This window comes from Misgurnus anguillicaudatus, chromosome 7, assembly GCF_027580225.2.
Source record: "Misgurnus anguillicaudatus chromosome 7, ASM2758022v2, whole genome shotgun sequence".
NCBI lineage: Eukaryota > Metazoa > Chordata > Actinopteri > Cypriniformes > Cobitidae > Misgurnus > Misgurnus anguillicaudatus.
The window spans coordinates 40,699,674-40,720,361 of record NC_073343.2 but is presented as its reverse complement, the minus strand read 5'-3'; the positions used below and the strand labels follow the sequence as shown (position 1 = coordinate 40,720,361).

The 20,688-nt window shown below is 36.6% G+C and overlaps 1 long non-coding RNA gene across 1 annotated transcript; it reads right to left on the bottom strand.

Moving 5' to 3' along the window:
• Window positions 1–4,258: 4,258 nt before the first annotated feature.
• LOC129418287 (uncharacterized) lies at window positions 4,259–8,854 on the bottom strand. Its single transcript, XR_008636072.2, has 2 exons — window positions 8,485–8,854; window positions 4,259–4,747 (listed from the first exon to the last, which is right to left on the bottom strand). It is a non-coding gene; the product is annotated as an uncharacterized lncRNA (long non-coding RNA).
• Between the last annotated feature and the right edge of the window lie 11,834 nt (window positions 8,855–20,688).

The following is a 20,688-nucleotide window of genomic DNA, read 5'->3' as shown; positions in this document are numbered from 1 at the left end:
GCTCTGATTGGCTGCTTTTCAGAGCAGCTTCTTTCAGTAGCTCTGTGTGTGTAAACAGATTGTATGTACAGACAAAGATACAGAAATTGAGTAATAATCAATTGTTTGGAGATAATTTATGAACTTTTCTGAGTGGTAAGTTTGTGGGGTTTTTTCATAGATCTGCAAAACGAAACCGTAATGTCAATAATAGAATTTCAGCTTACTGTAAATGCTAGCATATAGCATTAACTAGCATATAGCGCTAACTGAAGAGTCACAACTTTTTTAGCATTGTAACAACATTGTAATTAATTTAATTTAACGTTTGGGGTGTACATCTCGACTGTAACGTCACAGTCTTTGTTTCCAACGGTCTTTTGCATACATGAGGCTTACGATATGTCATTACCATGTACAGAACTGTTATTATTCATCTATGCCTAGTTTTACATTCTACGGCTTCATTACATATTTGGATATATTGGCTGATTTATTGCCACCTCAGTTATGCATAATTTGTGGAAATTATTAAAAGGGAAGATATATCAAAAAGCAATCCAACAAATTAATAAATGGGTCAATGACGTGACATTAATTATTTTGTGTCTGTATGGTTCAATTAAATGTAAAAGGGTTAAAATTTTAAAATAAATTTGCAGATTACTTGCATACATTCTCTTTTTTGACGACCAAGTTTAAAATTTCTGATTTTAGTTCATTTTGAAAGAATATTTGGTGGATAATTGCAAAAATGTCAATGTGGTGTAACCGGTCTGTCTCAATGGGTGCAACTAGTATTTTTTTTAAATTAAAATGTAAATATATTCATAAAAATGTGGAATAAAATATAATCATCTAGGTAAGTGTAATATGATTTTTTATGCATACATTTTCACATAATTTGTCAAAGATTATTAAGAAAACAGAGATGTTTTCAGCATATGTCCGGACAATATCACAAAAAGCATTAAAGTTTACACTTAGAAATAAATAATGTGATGTATTTTTATGTGATATTTTTAAAAGATTTTTTAAGATTATGCTTACATGCCATCAAGGTGGATAAAATATTTAATATTTCTCATTCTTTGGCGTAATTGGCGGTTACACCATTTGTCATTTTCAGGTCCATTCAGCCTTAACTTTCACACAAAATGGGGCAAATGCAATTTTTTTATTACATAAAATCAACATTAGTATGTGCATTGAAATATACCTCATGCATGCTTTTAAAACATTTTTTTATTTTTCTTTTAATTTCTCATCTTGGAAAACCGTTTTTTTCACTGACCCAAATACATAAAAAGTACTTATTGAAGTATTAAAATTATTGAAGTATCCACTTTAGCACCACCATATAGCACTACCATAATATTTTGGTCATGAAGTATCATGTAAATGTTATTTTATATAAATGAATGGCAATTATTATTGTTTTGTAAACATGGTAATGCAGAAAATTGCCCCAAGCTGTCACAGATATGTATACATTTGGTACCAATATGTATACTGATATGATACTGAAATGAACTCTTCCAGTGTACTTTTTGAAAAGGTACCACCCCGGTTACAGGCTAGGAACCATTTTCTGACCATTTTCTCTGACAGTGTAGTATGGTATTACCACCACAGCACCTTTATATGGTTTTACTTTAAATTATTAATGAGTCAACCATATATAATTTTTAAACCACAAAACTAGACTCATCATCAGAAGGCACCTTGTAAATAAAGTTATGATTCACACTTGTATGAAGTGCCAGGTCAGTTTGGCCCTGTGAAACAGGCGGTTGGTGACTATGGGAGGCATGCAGTCAGTGTTGATTTAGCCTTGCTTCTGAGCTGATCTTCAGGGCCCGGTGACTCTCTTAGGCCTGTCAGAGATCACACACAGATCAATCTTCTTTTCAGCCATGCAGCTCATCCAGCCGGGTCACCGAGAGGCCAAGTTGGTAAACTTAATACGTGGACAACTGGTGGAAACCAACGCGAAACAATCTGTCCACCGCAAACCGAGGTCTTCTCTTACTCATTGTCAGGAGACGTTCTCAGAAGTATCTTGATTTCAACTGTCTGGGGACTTTGGAGATGTGGTGTGTCATATGCGCTGCAGGCTGTCCGCTACATATGTGCGGTAAATAGATCTTAACCTTTCTTAATCTTCTAATATTTAACAACCAAGTTGTGCCTGGGTATTGATTACCGAGAGCTTCATCCAGTATTTATATGTTAATGAATCAGTGATTTTGCAATTAACCTGGAATTATCTGCAGTGCTTTCTTGTGACCATCTCAATTTCCATGAATTGGTTAGTCACTTATTTTAATCTGTTTTAATGCTCTTCAGCAATGTTTGAGTCGCTTGTCACGCAGGACTGTAACATAAAACTATTTTCTGTAGATTTATACTTTATTGCTTTGAATTATCGTTCTGTTTTGTATTTACAGAAGAACAATAAAAGCCATTGATTTTTTCCTGCCAAATGTTTAGCCTCATCTGAACTTCTGACTCTGGAGTTAATGAAGACAAAACAGACGTTTTTGTTGCCATCATGATAGCGGTTCAACAGGCACTAATACCCAAACACTGTCACATTAAGCTAAATAATGCATTAGCAACAATGCAGGCTCCTCACCCCCCCTCTCTCTTCTCAAGAATACACCGATCACACTTTCCCAGACCCTCTGAGTTCTGATAGGTCCATAGATCTCCAATTTCATTTGCATTGCACTCAGCTTGGCCCCCTGGACCTCCTTCTTGGGTATCTTCTCAGGAGTTATGGCTCTCTGTTTGTTCAACATTGCTTAAGTGGAGAGCGTTCAACACACTCAATGACCCAACTCTGAAGAGCTTTGAGAAGATGGAGATGATGTGTGTATGCTAGAGAGGCTGTGTAAGACACTTTGTTTGTGAGACGTCTGGCTTCGCTTTCCCTGCAGTGCTCGGTCCTTCTCCATTGATCTTCAAACAGTCACTAAGAGTCATAAACTTAAATGGGAGGAAATGGAGGGCAGATATGGAGAGATTGGAAGTGTAAATCAAAAGAGGCCAAACCCAGACAGAGCACAACATCTCCGCCTGTGTCTTAACTTCTTAGCTCTTTGTACAATCAGATCTGGATGTAGATAAAAACTTAAGGGTGAGGCAACATCTGGGCTGTTAAATGGAGATTTTGACAATCTGCAGAGATCAGTCGGAAGAGCTTAAAGGGCCAAAGTCCCTTAACTCGTCCTTGCTTTCGCACCGAAGAGAGCTGAGTGCTGAAATGTGTACTAGTGTCTGTACTTTTATAATAGGGCTGTCAAGCGATTAATCACGATTAATCGCATAAAAAAGTGTTTGCATGATTTATGTGTGAGTACTGTGTGTAATTATTATGTATATAAATGATGCAAACACTTTTATATGCGATTAATCGTGATTAATCATTTGACATGAGTACAAATTTCAGCGCTCAGCTTTCTTAAAAATGTATACATTTAAGAAAAAATGTATTTATTTATACATTTGTTTTATTTATATATTATATAAATGTAAAAAATGCGATTAATCACAATTAGTCGTCTGACAGCCATATTTTAAGCCATATGAATCGTTTGACAGCTCTATTATAAAAGTACAGACATAAGTACACATTTCAGTGCTCGGCTTTCTTAAAAATGTATAGATTTAAGAACATTTTATTTATTTATACATTTGTTTTATTCATATATTATATAAGAAAATATATAAAAATGCGATTAATCGCAATTAATCGTCTGACAGCCATATTTTAAAATCACTGCAATTTGCAATTTTATCCACTATACATACTGAAAATGTAAAAAATATTTATTTTCACTGATTTAATTATTTATATATTTTGTAATATTTATTTATTCATTAACTTTAGTTGAAGAATTTAGTGTCACTTGACTAAAATTATTAATACAACTGTTTAATATTAGTTTTACTACAGTAACCATAAAGGCAAAACCATGTTTTTTTTATATGCTTTTGGTTTTTGTTTTAACTGTAGTAATCCCCTTGTTAATTTCTATTAGGTACTTTTAACCAATATGTATTTCATTATACTCTTTAGTTAAATGTGTATAGTGATAATAAGTGCATAGTGCAGTAAAGACGTAGCCACATGAAACCAAAAAAAATGATAGGCTGTTTAACCCATGGTTGGATAATATTTGGAAAAACCTAATCGTTGGTTTAAATTAACTTAGTAAATGTCCATTTTCAACCTTTCCGTACATTGAGCCATTACCACATTTTATCAAAGAGAATATTTACATATTTTGATGTCTTGAAATGGAAGTGAATACCAAGTGTATACAGCCCCTCTGACAGTATTAAACACATAAGATTATTATTCTGAGCCAACACCGCATGCTCCTTAGAGATCAATAAATACGCCATGATTCTCAGCTATCTGCAATCTTGGGAAGCAGTAGGCATCGGTGTCTACCAGCAGCGCCCCACTCCGACAGGCCATAATTCACTCGCAAGCAGATAAATGCATCTCTATTTAAATGAGTTCCTTAGCTGACCTCTAAGAAAACGCTGCAGGGTTTCGGTGGAAGAGATCCCTGTGTAATGGACGGCGGGGGGAGAGCCGGGCAGGTGATTATTGTGAAACGCATTGTCTCCATTATAGACCTTTTTCCCCTCTTGGCTTCTCCCCCGTGTATCGTCAGGGCTTCGGTCGGCCGTCAGGGGAGGGGTCGTCTACACCCTGAAGAGAGATACGGGGCCTTGAAGAGGTCACTAGAGCCTGTGGGGAGAGGAGGGGACAAGAGTTGGTGGTCTCAACAGGACGCTACAGTTCATTTGCATGTAATCAGAGCTGCTGAAATAGGCTTGAGGGACACTTTTGACCAGTCCTATATTTGATGTTGGCTTACAAGGGGGAAGGGGACCTTTTCAAACACACTTAATTGAGGTTTTTCCCATGATACAAATTGCAAAATGTGCTTGTTGCTATGAGGCGAGTGCAAACATCATTACAAATTCCACATCACCATCGAAAATGTTTGATCTGGAGTCAATTGCGCTTAAAATTTCAAGAATAAAATGTATGCATAATAATTCGAAATCAGGTGGCATAATTTTGCTTTACAATAAGGTTGTATTTGTTACCAATAGTTAATGCCTTAGCTAACATGAACTAACAATGAACAATACTTCCACAGCATTAATGTTTGTATATATTGATGAGTTTGTTGATAAGTCCAGCGAGAGTCATTATGTTGTCAGGCTGATCCATGAGTTGTTTTCTCTTCTGGATCAAAGCCCATGCATATTTAATGAAAAGGTATTTCTGACCTAATGAGCATACAAAGCTTTTGCTGTATAGTTACTATGGAGCTAAAGTATATTGAAAAATCATGATGATTTCGTAAAAGATATTCAGAATATTGCTGTGATTTTAATGCTTATTTAATTTGACCATTATGTTTTTCCTGATGTATGTTGTTTGGAAACAGAAGTGGGAAGTGCACAAGCAAATAACCTTTAAAATATCCACCATCCAATTTCATTAATGCAAACTAGGCACATATTTGTTTATTGTACTATGTTTAGTCGTCGGAGAGCACAGATGATCTACTTTGCGAAGCATGAAATGTAGCCTAGCTTTGTTGTCAGGATGGTCACACAGGGATAAATAAACAGAAAGATGTTGTTTGAGAAGAACATCTGATGGTCTTTAGTCACCTGTGTGTATAGACAAGCTCGGATGGAAGCATAAACTACTTTAACTAGAACAATTGGAAAAAATCTAAATAGTAAATAAAGGTGCAGTAAATGATTTTGACCCAACAATGATCTCAGACTTATATTGACACTTCTGGGTGTGTTATCATGCAATAAATATGATGCCATTAATGATGCTTTTATCCATTGGAACCTACTTGTCACCCATGATTAATTTATTCAACAAATGTGACCCTGGACCTAAGGGTAATTTTTTTTTAAATTGAGATTTATAAATTTTCTGAAAGCTGAATAAATAAACTTTTCATTAATGTATGGTTTGTTAGGATATGACTATTTATGTATTTGAAATTGGCCGAGATATAACTATATGAAAATCTGAGGGTGCAAACTGCAAAAACATCTAAATATTAAGAAAAGTGGCTTTAAAGTTGGCCAAATGAAGTCCTTAGCAACTGCACCCATTCAAAAATAAAGTTTTGATATATTTACGGCAGGAAATTTGCAAAATATACTCATATACTATACTATGATCTTAACCTTAAAATGTATTTTTGGCTTTTGATACATATATATATATATATATATATATATATATATATATACCCGTGCTATTGTTTTGTGGTCCAGGGTCACAAATGAAAGTGTCTGAGTTTAAGAGTTTACAGTTTATCATTTAAAAGATATTTATTTAAAGGGGACATTTCACAAGACTATTTTAAGATATCAAATAAATCTTTGGTGTCCCAGAGTACATATGTTAAGCTCAAAATAGCATATACAGTAGATAATTTATTATAGCATGTTAAAATTGCCACTTTGTAGGTATAAGCAAAAATTTGTAGTTTTAGGGTGCTTACTTTAAAATGCAAATAATTTCTGCACTAAATGGCAGTGTCATGGTTGGATAATGCAGGTTAAGGGGCGATATTATTATAACAAGATCCCTTTCTGACATCAAAAGGGGCAACCCAATCTCATGGCAAGCTGTGTTATACACAAAATATTTTATTAATTTATTTGTGTTTATGGACACGATTTTCCGCTTTTTTCGTGCCATTAGCACAAATGTTTTTTTTTTGTGTCACTCAGCACAAATTTCTATAAATAGTTTTTCATGTCCGTGTCACGGCTTTTTTTCCTGTCATTTTATTTATTGTTTTCTCTCTTTTTTACCATTGTCGCTTGGGGTTAGGGTTAGAGCGATGTTCTGTTAGATTTCAGACATCCTAACCCAAACCCCAAGCAAAAATAATTTTAAAATCAGAAGAAAAACATGTAAAAAAACAATACATAAAATTACATCCTAACCCAAACCCCAAATCTAACCCCAAGTGACAATGATAAAAAAAGAAAAAACAATAAGAAAACAAAATATAAAATGACACGAAAAAGAAAGTCGTGCCGCGGACACGAAAAACTATCTATAGAAATTCGCCAGACATTCGTGCTAAATGGCATGAAAAAAGCGGAAAATCCTGACCATGAACACGAATAAATTAAAGGGGCCATGGCACAAGACTTTTTTAATATGTCAAATAAATCTTTGGTGTCCCCAGAGCACATATGTAAAGTTTTAGATCAAAATACCATATAAATAATTTATTATAGCATGTTAAAATTGCCACTTTGTAGGTGTGTTAAAAAATGTGCCGTTTTGGGTGTGTCCTTTAAAATGCAAATGAGCTGATGAAATTCAAACACTGATCACAATGATGGTGGTTTGTTGCAATTAAAATTCAATTGTGTTTTTTTCTGCACAAAATGGCAGTGTTGTGGTTGGATATAGTGCAGATTAAGGGGTGGTATTATTATAATAAGAGCTCCTTATGACATCATAAGGAGAGCAACATTTCAACGACCTATTATTTCACATGCTTGTAGAGAATGGTTTACCAAAACTAAGTTAATGGGTTGATCTTTTTCACATTTTCTAGGTTGATAGAAGCACTGGGGACCCAACATGGAAAAAGTCAGATTTTCATGCCATGGCCCCTTTAATCAAATATTTCGTGACCATAATTGTGGGTTCACACCAGCCGCATTTGATGCGTCAAATTTGCGTCTACCCCGTCTAGTTTGCCGCTTGAACATTTGGAGTTACTCACTTCATTCACGCGTGAAATTCTAGTCATCGAGACATAGAGATTCGTGTCATAGGAGTGGCTTCTGCGACTCCGCTCGCTTCCTGCAATCACGTCACTACTAGAGCAAGCTCCTGATTGGTTAACACGGCACGTTTTTCAGCCAAAGTTCTCACGCTTGACGCTTCCACCGCGGCTGGTGTGAACGCAGCATAACACAACTTGCCTTGAGATTGTGTTGCAAGGGGAGCCACAATGACCTCTTTTCCACATGCTTGCAGAGAATGGTTTACCAAAACTGGGTTGTTACTGGGTTGATATTTTTCATATTTTCTAGGAAGATTGAAGCACTGGGGACCCAATTATAGCACTTTTCATGATATGTCCCTTTAAAGTACAATTCATAATTTGTATTTAGGATGTAAATCCTTTTCTAAGGGAATAAACATTTTGGATAAAGAAAAGCAATTTGTTGAATCTGAAGTTATACAGCTAACTGATTGGTTAATATTTTAATGTGTCTATATTGGCTAACTTTATCAATATTATCTCCTACATATTAAAACTTTGGAGAAATATGTCAGCATTCAAACTTTGCATCTAATGTGAATATGACCTAATAGTCAGATTTCCTAAAAGCCGTCTAGAAAAACAGCTGTAGGTAAGCATTTGTACTCTGTCATTCAATCTTGTTTTTGTCATCATAAATTACCTTAAATACAGGCGCTGACGTCTGCCATAATGAGCCAACAGAGGGGATGAGGACATCCAAAAGTCATAAACCCGCCTGACTGAGTCTGAGTCTGTGTTGTACCCGCTGTCTATAAAACAATAAACCCATGGGAGAAAACAGTTCAATAGGTAATGATTCAAATTATTATCATAAAAAATTCATAGCTTTTTATTGATGGTTGGCTTACTGGTCTTCCCCATAAATTAGTTTAACTATGTTTCAGTACTTCATACACATAAACGTGAGTTAGTAAATCTCCCTTCTTTCTCAGACAATCTTATCATGATTATAATAAGACAGCAGATATAATGGCTAATCGTTTCTGGTTTTTGTGTCTTATAGTCTCATTAGAAATAATGACTGTTGTTTTCTCCATATCATTTAGGCTACTGTGGTTTGGTATGTCATTAAACTTTACAGAATGCTTCAAGACAAGCAAGAAACTTTATGAAGACTCATTAAATCTCAATTAAATCTCATGAACAGTAATGCAACTTTTTGCTGGAGTCCCCAGCAATCTTAACACATGTCTCCTCTAGAGAACAAGATGTACTCAGAAGATAAAACCAAAGTGAGATACTTCTGTACAAGGAAAAAATCCGGAAGTCAATGGTTCTTCAAAACTGTTTGGTTACAAACATTGCTCAAAATATCTTCATTTGTGTTCAGCAGAACAAAGAAATATATACAACTTTAACTATTCTTTGATTTACTTTGTTGTGAATGTGCAAGTCTTTTCAAAAAGCATTCAATCTGCTATGATACCAAATGCAAAGTCTTCAAAAAAAAAATACATTCCTATAGCAAACATCTAAAATGTTCAGCGAACTATGTGGATGGATATCGGTACAATACAAAACTTCACGTGTTGGTAAAGCTGTGGGTGGGGTTGGATGTCCATCTGTGCATGGGATGCCAAACATAGACTTGAATCCCCAGTGGAACAGTATGCAAATATAGATAACATTCCTGTCAAATATACATGCGTTCTGAATGGTTATAAAACGGTAACAGGTTTGTCATTATTACACCCACCTGACCATTTTGTGTACGGTGTAGAGAACATTTAATTGAGAAAAGCTTTTTGTAACGAACAGATATTGTTGTCCTTCCCTCTCTAAAGCAACGCAGTAAACAAATAAATAAATAGGTGCATTACGTGTCAAATGTCATTCCTTCCTTATGGCCTCTGGGTGGTTCCAAAATGTATCACAATGAACAACTGTTTGCTCTGTGGAATGTCATCTAATGCTGATGGGAATGCCGAATGTTCCCGATGGCTCAACATTGGCAGCAGAATACAACACAGCCACATATGGAGCGCTCCATTTGTCTGAATTATTTGCAGTGCTGGGAAATAAGTGCTGCGTGTTTCTAAAGTGGCCTCATGGCAGCAAATCATTAGCTGTGCCATCTGTATGTACTGTATGTGTGAGGCCCTTATAGACATTACACTACTTTACATTAATGCATTTGGCAGATGCTTTATCCAGAGCAGTTTACAGCGCATTACATCCCAGCAAGCAAAAACCGAGACGGCGGCTAACTATAGACCCAATATAGTCCAGCTATACTTCTACCTTAAATAACCTTGAATTTGACAATTTTGCCAAAATAACTTGAAGATGTACGATATTTCATCATGTAAGTAAAGTCAACAGGTGTTCAAGGTGTTTGCTTTCATTTCTTTTTCAAGTTCGAAACCTATATGCATCGTCTATTCTTGGGCTATGGTTAGACGTCTATTAGACTTTTACTGACAGCCCAAATTTTTCCTTGTTTTAGCCAAAATTGCTTGCTGGGATGAAATACATTTCTATTTGTGTTCCCTGGGATTGAACCCGCAAACCTTTGCTATAACACAATGCTCCATCAGAATGATGTCATAAAAATATTGCTTCATAACAGTGGGAGTTACAGACTTTACATGTTGAGTGCTTATATTTTCTAAATGCAATTTCTGTCAATGTTTTGTTAAAGGTCCCGTTCTTTCTGTGTTTTTGAAGCTTTGATTGTGTTTACAGTGCGTAATATAACATGTGTTTGTTTCACGTGTAATTTTTCACACAGTTTACTTATCTGTATAGCGCTGCTTTCACTGTCCTAAAAACAGGCTGATGTCTTCCTTGCTCTATGAAGTCTTTCATCGAGTTTTGATTGTGTAGCTTGTTAAGTGTGTTGTGATTTGACAGCAGCTTAGCTTAGCAAGAGCCGTTTGAGCTTAGCTGGTGTATTCCTGTGGGCGGAGTTTAGTCAAAAACTGTTTTATTGAAGTCATTAAAGCAGGAAGTGGAGGGCTGTAGTCCAAACCGGCCGTTCGCTGTAGGCTTTGAAAGGGGAATTCTGTAAAAGAAAATATATCGCCTGGCAGTGAACTTTGAGATTTTTCATTTTGCAGGTATTATTTATGCTCTAACAGCAACATTACACACTAACTAAAGTTTGTGACCTTTAATGCACATTAGTTTATTAATGTCCCTTAAAGTCACTATGAAATCAAAATGGACAATTCTTATTTTTTATGAAATATTGTGATTTGTTTAATAAAAGATCTTCATTAATTAAAAAAAATCCATGTGCACTCATAACCTTCAATCGAAAATGTTAACCTTCAACCCCATTTAAAATGACTTCCTGTCACGAGTTATGGCACGCGGGCGGAGCTGCTGCAGTTGATTGTTCTAACGTTTTCTTAGAAACGTCCAACTTCCAACAATCCAATCAGTTCCCGATGGACGAAATCAAGTCTCACCCCCTACTTTTTTCCCTAAATTCAGATGCCATTGTACATACACCCATACGTCAAAAAAAAAAAGTTTTTAATATATTTTTAAATATTTTTTAAAATATACAAAAATATATATTTTCCACTGATATATTTTTTGCAATTTTTTGTACATTTTGAAATAAATAAATAAAAATATATTCAGCCCATATTTAAATCCAAGGAAATATATTCACATCACATTAGAAGAAAAACTTTGTTACAAACCTGTAAATATAACAGTTTTAAAAAGGTTAAAATTAAATATATTTTCAACTTCAAAAATATACTTTATAAAATGTACTTGTATGTAGAATATATTTATTCAAAAAATACATTTTTGACAGATGGGATATAAAATTTGAAATATATTTGCTTGCCCTTGAAATACATTTTGAAATATTTGTTGATATATGCAGGTTAAAACTAAATATATTTCCAAATTCAAAATATATTCAATTGAGCATAACATTCTACCAAATGTATTTAGCACATATTTAAAATATATTTTTTGGTCAGAGAAATAAATTTTTTACCTATGGGTAACGATAGGGAAATAAAGACACTTGTGTTCGACTTCATGCGACGCTGCAAGAACCGACTGACTGATGACATCATAGTACTGCAAGAGCGATTGAAAAGCACACATAATTATGATTTCTCAAATCACTTGGAAAGTCGAACACACCTAATCGCAACTTCCATTTCATGCCGACTTTAAGGCCAACATATTCATAAAAGCCAAAAAACTTCAGTTATGATTTTATGTGGACTTCAATAGAAAATACAGATTTAAATAAGAATCACAGTTTCATTAATATTTGAATGTACAGACACTAATAATTTGTTAAGCATTATATAAAATAATAATTTATATTTATTTATATTTATTTATTTATTTATTCATGCAGGTTATTGTACACTGTAAAAAGTGAAAGTTTGATTAACTTAAAACATTGGTAACACCTATAAAAAAGTTTTCAACTTACATATCTCACTTTTATTGAAAAATCTATTTTGAAAAAGCTTACATTTTTAAAGTGTGAAAATTCCTAAGTTGACAAACTTAATTTTAAAAGTGTATCTAACTTTTACTTTTTACAGCCAAAAAAGTCATATCTAACACTTACATTTATTTTGTGTATTTGAGACTGTCAGGAGCCATGTAGAGCCCTGATGGTTACAAAGCTCAAGGTGTCCCAGCTCTTTGGGTGAAAATCAGCCATGTAGGTTAAAATAATAAAGGGAAGTCTGAAGACTCCAAATATGTGTGAATGTGTTGAAATGACATTCAATTCTGGATTTGATTTTGGATCCTTTGAAGGGTTTAAATCGGAGCCAAATCTGACGTTATAAGTATTATTTTTTAATAGTAGTTAATAATAAAACCCCCAGACATGTGAACACATGAAAAATCATAGGAAGAGGAAATATGCTAAGAAGGCAAGAATGTAATGGGTCCAGGGAGAGTTTGAAATGATCCATTACCACTTTAAAATCCATTTTTCTAGCAGTGTGTCGACATATTGCATTTGCAGGAATTCAGATTCACTGTACAGAGAGCTGTTTCCACATTGCTTTGCCCACAACATTAATACGTATTCTGTTAAACCGCACGTGCTGAAAGCTGCTCATTAGCAGGTAAAGCGAGACCAGCGGTGGCTGATACTCACATTGCATTTTAAACCATGAGGCTTGCCCACTTTTGACCTGCTGAAACTGATACTAGACGAGAAGCAATAGAGAAAGTTGCCATACTGAGACAACTCAACGTTTACAACACTAATGGCCTGGAAAGTTGTCGGTAAAACAGATCTAGAGATAACACGCCTACCACAAACAGTTCACACTTCTCTTAAAGGAATCAATCGAGCGGAGAGGTCTTTTTGAATGAAGCGAGGCGGAGTTGTTGGTTACCTGGGCGAGATCTCAAGGTTTTCCCAGTAAAATCAATATGACTCAATTTACAGTCAGATCTTTTTTCCACGCCTGGACAAGAAACTATAAAACACAAACCTGTTTATATGTAAAAAAAAAAAAGAGTGTGTTCAGTTTGTGTTTTTAGATCCTGCTTTTTGGTTTTGTATTACAAAGTGTTCCTAAGTTCAATACAGGGAACGTACAGAAATGCAATACAGTAAACAAAACCCATCCCTCTTGTGCTGTCAATAGATTTAAATAATGAGTTCATGTAATTATTTAAAGGTTTGACGTAAAAATATATGAAAAACCCAAAAGTGCGTCTGACATGTTTTCTTGTAAATTTGATTTGTTTACTAGGCTTTTATGTTTAGGTTCAGTAATGTCACTTTAATGGCATAGAAAAAGTTATTAGTCAGTAATTGAAATGCCTTATTTTCACAAATGTCACTTTAGTCATTTCATTTATATTTAAAAAATTTGACTGTCTTTTCGCATGCAAACATTTTTTTTAAAAAGTCACTCTTCACTGTCCTTTCTGAATAAAGGTAAAAGGCTAAAAAATTCAGTCAATATCCTAATATATGCGGTAAACATCCTTTAACTGCGTAAAAAAATGTACGTCTGTTGTATATTCAGTTCTTCTTCACTAATGAAAAAAGATTTGAGTGCTAGTTCATAGCTGGTACGAAATTGGTACGACTGGTAAGCCTTCTAAAATCCTGTTTGCCAATTCCAATGTGCATGTGCAGCTTGACGTAATTTATATCAACACTATTAATGGTCATGACTTCGCTTACCAGCACTGGCATCCAAACGTGGCGAATCCAACGTGTACGTGCAGCTTGACGTAATATATCTAAACGAAGGTTGCAATCGAGAATAACGGTACAGGCATAACATATTTTATCATTTACACAGAACAACGTTAGCCTTATGCCGGGTACACACCAAAAGATTTTTTACATCCTATAAGATTTTCAAAATGTGATAGACCACAAACATGAGGATAAAAATCCTAGATTTAACCCTTTTTGCATCTACAGCATGTGGTGTGCCATGATGTGTCAAAGACAACACACCACACACAAACAGAGTCTCAACTGTGAACACAGAAAATCTCACGAGATTCAGAATAAGCATGGCGGACGATATGCAGTAAGAAATTTCAATGATAGTGTTTGAAATGATTTTCACAGAAAATTCAAGAAAAAAAAAAGGGTTTGGGTGAAGTCGTGGAGACAGCGGGAATATGGTCTGTACAAGTTCGCTTTGCATCAATTTCACTTTGTGCTGCACCATGACTGCTTCAGTCTTCCATCATCTCGCTTTCTGATATTGTTTCGCTTCATGTGATAATCTCAAGAGCGTGCACGCGTTTGTCCTCGGGGTTCCCCCCACACATGAGGATATGTGTTTAAATGTGTTTAATATTTACGATTTGCGATTGGGGCGCCTCCGACGTTCTTCCGATAAGGTTTGGACACTCTTAACACACCTCACACCAAGGGAAAATCTGATAAGATAATCTGTAGAACCATCAAGATAATCGGGACATAGCTAGGATTGTCGGAAGGGGGGATTTCGGCCCAAAATCAGCCCGATGTCAAAAAGAAAGAACTGATTTGAAATTAAACTCTGGCTCTTATCCAGCACTCAAACTGCCTTGGAGGAAATGGGGCTTTAGAGGACTTTGCTGAAAAATCATGATGGCATTTAACGGATTTCACAGAAAAAACACTATTTCTGAATAGCAAAGGCCTGGGATTAAGTGGATTTGATGTATTTGATAAACGGATGATACGTGCCAAGAGCTCATTCAATATCATTATCTCATTTTTGATTGAAGTGGCATTAAGCGTCTTTTGCATCTGAGCTATGTAAAAATATATTTTCATATCTGGATTTGATTCAGAAGTAAATCCAGGAACACAAACCTTCTAAAAAGTAGAGACTCATTAAATCTCATTAGTCATAAATTAAATAATTAGCCATCATTATGACAACTAGTATTATAAAATTGCATCTTTTTGTAAAAATGAGCCTTTGAGATGGTTTTTCTCATTCAGCTAAGCCGGCTGCAAATGTTTGTTGTGCAAATGTATTGTGCTGTTTTCCAACCTCTTCAGACATTTTAATGTCTTATCAGGTAAATGCATTAACTGTGTCAAATCTAACACTGCTAAATACATTTAGTTAATCTCATAAGTTAATGCGTTAACTTTGTCAGTCTTGCTTTTCAGGCATCTGTCGTAAGGACTCGGTTTCAAAGCCAAGAACGCTATACTAGAAAGAGGTTGTCTCTGCTTTGATGGGCTTTTGTGACTGTGAGTAGAGAATAGGAAGGGGTGAGAAATCGGGGGGTGGCAGGAAGACACTGCTGTGATGGTGGTGAGGGTGGGACACCTCAGCTGGACCCGGCTTTGAAATGGACGGCTGACCACAGGGGGAAACGGGAAAGAAAGAGTCCGATTCAGGGAAATACCAACAAGTTGCTCTTCACGGGAATGAGAGGAGCTCTGTGAGAGGAACTTACGCTTCATTCAGCTTTAACCAAATGCATGTGCCTCTGCTTTCAACTCGGTACTGCCGTACTGTTATTTGTCTATTAGCATTAGTGGATCAATGGGCGCAGTTAAATGGAGTCTCAGTTTGCTGCAGCCAGCTTAGCTTTAATGAAAAGGCAACGTTGTGGGTTGAAGTGAAAATGAATTCAGAGTTAGAAAGCAGATATGAAGCGGCTTTGAAGTGGCCTGGCCAGTCTTAAGACAAGCGGTTTCTTAAATCTTGGCACCCCACGCTTTCAAGTTTTTACTACAATTGGCAACCTTCAGGAGATCTGGAAAAGTGAAGAGGGAAGTCTTTTCTTCTCTGCAGTCACGGAAAGCCCTTTTATATTTTTTCGATCGGTCTGTAACAGTGCAATTCACACTACATATTAAAAACATCTCCAAAGTTTTGGGGAGGAGCGTGTCCATATAATCTCAATCACAGTGCTAAAAATATGTAAACATCTATTTCAACAACTCTTCAGGCATCTTCTGTCCTTTATTTTCATAATTAGGTCCATAGGGGAACTGTGCTCTTGAGTCCGGTCTCACGCTAAAGACTATTGACTTTGGATTGCCAGTTAAACCTGTTTAACTCTTCGCTTGTTTGTATTGCATGCACACCTTGAAAGTAAGCAATGCATTTTAAGTGCATTATTTCTTTGATTGAATTGAAAGTGAGTTTGTCTTGCACTTAACATGTTGACAAGACAGTTCTAGGATAGCAATACAGAAGTCATGGGAAACAACACACATAATGATCAAAACAAGTGTACCTTGAATGCACATAAGGGATGCCTGTATAAATATCAAGTAAAAAAGTTAAAAGTAAAAAAGGCAGGCTGTGGATTTGCCAACATCTCTCTTGGGCTGGATGACAGCTGACCCAAAGCAAACGACACCAGGGCGCGAGTCGCACCGATGGTAACTTGCTAACAAAGTCAAGACGAAAAGTTACAGACGACCTGATGTGTAAAAAGGGATTCCCTACAGCTCAGCATCTCACCTCACCTCAGTGATCAGGATCTGCTACTGTATCACCCAGAGGAGACACCACAGGCATCGAGGCCGAATCCCTGTGAGGTTATCGGTTCACCTGTTGTGCAATCAAATCAAACCCATCTGAGACTCAATTGCACACTCGCTCGCTCACCATTTGGTCCCTTCCGCCAAGCAATGACACAGCTTTAGCTGACTGCTTGGTAGCCATAGCAACATTTGCCAGGTTAAAATCTGCAGTAAATCCAAGATTTCACCAGAAATCTAACTGGCTCTTAGAACTGTTGCACTGTAAACATACCTTGCACTTACATTTTTAAATTGAATGAACTTGAAATTACAATTAATTTCAGCTTTCTTGACTAGTGAGGAGTTGCTATAAATTATAATTGAATTAAAGTTGAAATAACTTAAGCTAACTCCTCAATAGTCAATAATTAGTTGAAGTTTAAATGAATTGTAAATAAAAGTAGATTAAAAGTGACAACATTCCCTGTCTGTCTGTCTATCTGTCTGTCTGTCTGTCTGTCTGTCTATTACTCTGTCTGTCTATTACTCTGTCTGTCTGTCTGTCTGTCTGTCTGTCTGTCTGTCTGTCTATTACTCTGTCTGTCTGTCTGTCTGTCTGTCTGTCTGTCTGTCTGCAGCATCTGTCTGTGTGTATGTTTGTCTATCTGTCTGTCTGTCTGTTTATCGATCTATCTATATGTCTGTCTGTCTGTCTGTCTGTTTATCGCTCTATCTGTCTGTCTGTCTGTCTGTCTGTCTGTCTGTCTGTCTGTTGTTTTATCTGTCAATCAGTCAGTCAGTCAGTCTGTCTGTCTGTCTATCTATCTATCCTGTCTGCCTGTCTGCAGCATCTGTCTGTGTGTATGTTTGTCTATCTATCTTTCTGTCTGTTTATCGCTCTATCTATCTATCTGTCTGTCTGTCTGTCTGTCTGTCTTTCTGTCTGTCTGTCTGTCTTTCTGTCTGTCTGTCTGTTTATCGCTCTGTCTGTCGGTCTGTCTGTCTGTCTGTCTATTGTTTTATCTGTCAATCAATCAGTCAGGCTGTCTGTCTATATATATATATCCTGTCTGTCTTTTTATCTGTCTGTGTGTATGTTTGTCTATCTATCTATCTATCTGTCTGTCTGTCTGTTTATCGCTCTATCCATCTATCTGTCTGTCTGTCTGTCTGTCTGTCTGTCTGTCTGTCTGTTTATCGCTCTGTCTGTCGGTCTGTCTGTCTGTCTGTCTATTGTTTTATCTGTCAATCAATCAATCAGTCAGGCTGTCTGTCTATATATATCCTGTCTGTCTGTCTGTCTGTCTGTCTGTCTGTCTGTCTGTCTTTCTATCTGTCTGTCTGTCTACAGCATCTGTCCGTGTGTATGTTTGTCTATCTATCTATCTGTCTGTCTGTCTGTCTGTCTGTCTGTCTGTCTGTCTGTCTGTCTGTCTGTTTATATATCTGTCTGTCTGTCTGTCTGTCTGTATGTATGTCTGTATGTCTGTCTGTCGGTTTATCGCTCTATCTATCTATCTATCTATCTATCTATCTATCTATCTATCTATCTATCTATCTATCGTTCTATCGTTCTATCGTTCTATCGTTCTATCGTTCTATCGTTCTATCGTTCTATATCGTTCTATCGTTCTTTCCATTGTTCTATCGTTTTCTAATCTGTCTATCCATCTATCTGTCTGTCTGTCTGTTTGTGTGTCTGTATGTCTGCGTTTTATCTCTCTATCCATCCATCCAATTGGTTTATAAATATAGTAATAATAGTGCAACATATCATGCTGTCTGGAAATGTAAACACTATTGTTTGCTATGATAACTTGGCTGCCTACCTACATTTTTCAGTGAACTCAATTTTCTCCTGGCCATCCTGAAAGCAGGTGCCCAATTAAAGGTGTCGCTAAATAAGAAAAGAGCTCATTCTCATTGATAGAGAGCAGGTGGTAATACAGTTTTACCTGTTTCCACAGGTCCCCAAGAGAAGCTGAGGATAGAGAGCCTCTCATAGCCAATTTATCCTCCCTCCCCGAGCTGCGTGTGCTGCTGATGGTGAAATGCCTGTAACTTTCGTGTTCCCTCGTCTGGAAGGTAATTAGGAAAGTCTGTGTTTGGCAGTTGGGGCGAGCTGCGACACGCCACTGATGAGGGGAACAGGGCTATCAGTTACATTTGGCACTGAGATAAAAACGATTAAAAATATGAGTCAATGACATTGTCTTATTTGGTTGTTTATGGCGTGTCGAGAGCTGTCGAGTGGTGGATGATGTATTGTCACCCAGAACCACAAATAATCAATCAATGATGTGATGGTCCATTGCCACAGTGTCAGTGGTGAAGTCTGCACAGGTTGGTGAGCAGGTCTGGGGACAGATATTATTGAAGAATAATGAACTTTTGATGTTGTGATGTTGTTATTGTACAGCTATAGTACAGTGTAAATAAGGATGTACCAAACATTGGACAAATATTATTATATTTTATTTAAATAATATAATATGATATTAAATAATATCTTAGCTAAGATATCGTTTTAAAGGACAATCTGTTAAAGTTCTTTAGCTTCTTTTCAAAATCTCACTGAAGTCAAGTTGTACACACAAAAAGCACACAGTGTACATTTAGAGACTCAGGGTTATCTCCTAAGGGAAGAATAAGTGAGACTATCTTATCGGGTTATATTTCACTGCCATGTCCCTGGCTGTTTTGCCACGTCTGTGACAACGTGAGATATCCTCTGCCAGCTGTGTTTATACATGCACAAGCTGTCGCCGATCACTGTAGCTCCTGATGTGTTTCAGAAGCAAGGCGACCTGTCATGTTATTATCCCATCAAGCAAAAGGACAAAAGAGCGCTGCATGGTTGCAGTCATCCATGCTTACTGCGGTTGCCTTGGAAACCAGCTGCTCAGCAGGAATGTTGGAAGTGGGGGGGTTACAGCGAGGACCAGTTTACACCCCTCTCCAAAAATGGGTATTAAGCCCATTGAGAATGCAACGCTTGAAAGAACTCCACAGAGCCACAGGTCAACACAAAGTGAGCTGTTAGTTTAGCATCTTTGCTTTTGAGCTGACAGAGCAGTCAGAGCAGTCATCCTTGGTCTGTTTAGCAAAGGGAAGGGCCAGTCGGTGGGTTGGTTGGGAGGGGAAACAGTTCCTAATTTGTGCCGCTCACTGTCCTGGTTACCATTGCATGCTGCAAGTCAAGCATGCATTTTCCACTGACTATAAAGATTATTAGACTAATTCAAGTGATTTGACAGACTCTCCCCATTTTGGGTTTTGGGAGAAGCTAACACAAACCAACCAAGGTTTCTTATTTGCACCTAATCCCTGTAATTTTAAATCCATCAGTCTTATTCATATTTCGTGAGTTCTGCTTCCCAGGCCACAGACTTCAGAGATTGAACATGGATATACATTCCCAGAAACCTGCTTAAAATAAACCACATCGGCTATGTTCAAAACATACTGGCATACTGCTTACTAGATGTTAAGTACTACAATGTCACCTAAAGGAGTAAAATTTTTTATTTTTACACGTATGTGAGCGTACCAGGAATTTGTACGTATTTGACGAATTCTTTAATTCGTATGAAGTAATTTGTACAAAAACATGTGATTATTATAAAAAACAATAATGAAACCCCACCCCTAACCCCTACGTCACAGGAGCAAATCGTTCAAAAGTGTATGAATGTGGTCGTACGAATTTATACAAATTAGCCACCTTGTAAAATGAGTACAAATTACCATAAGATAGGATTGGAGCGTACACACACAGTAAAATGCAGAGCCTTGCAAAATATACTTTATTTGGCTCGCATGCGTATACAGGTGTTCAATGCAACAAATTGCAATACGTCTCCATGGCCTACATATTCCTGTACGTGCATGTGAGACCTGTGCGTACAAAGTATGCATCGTTACAAAAATCCACAAAAATTA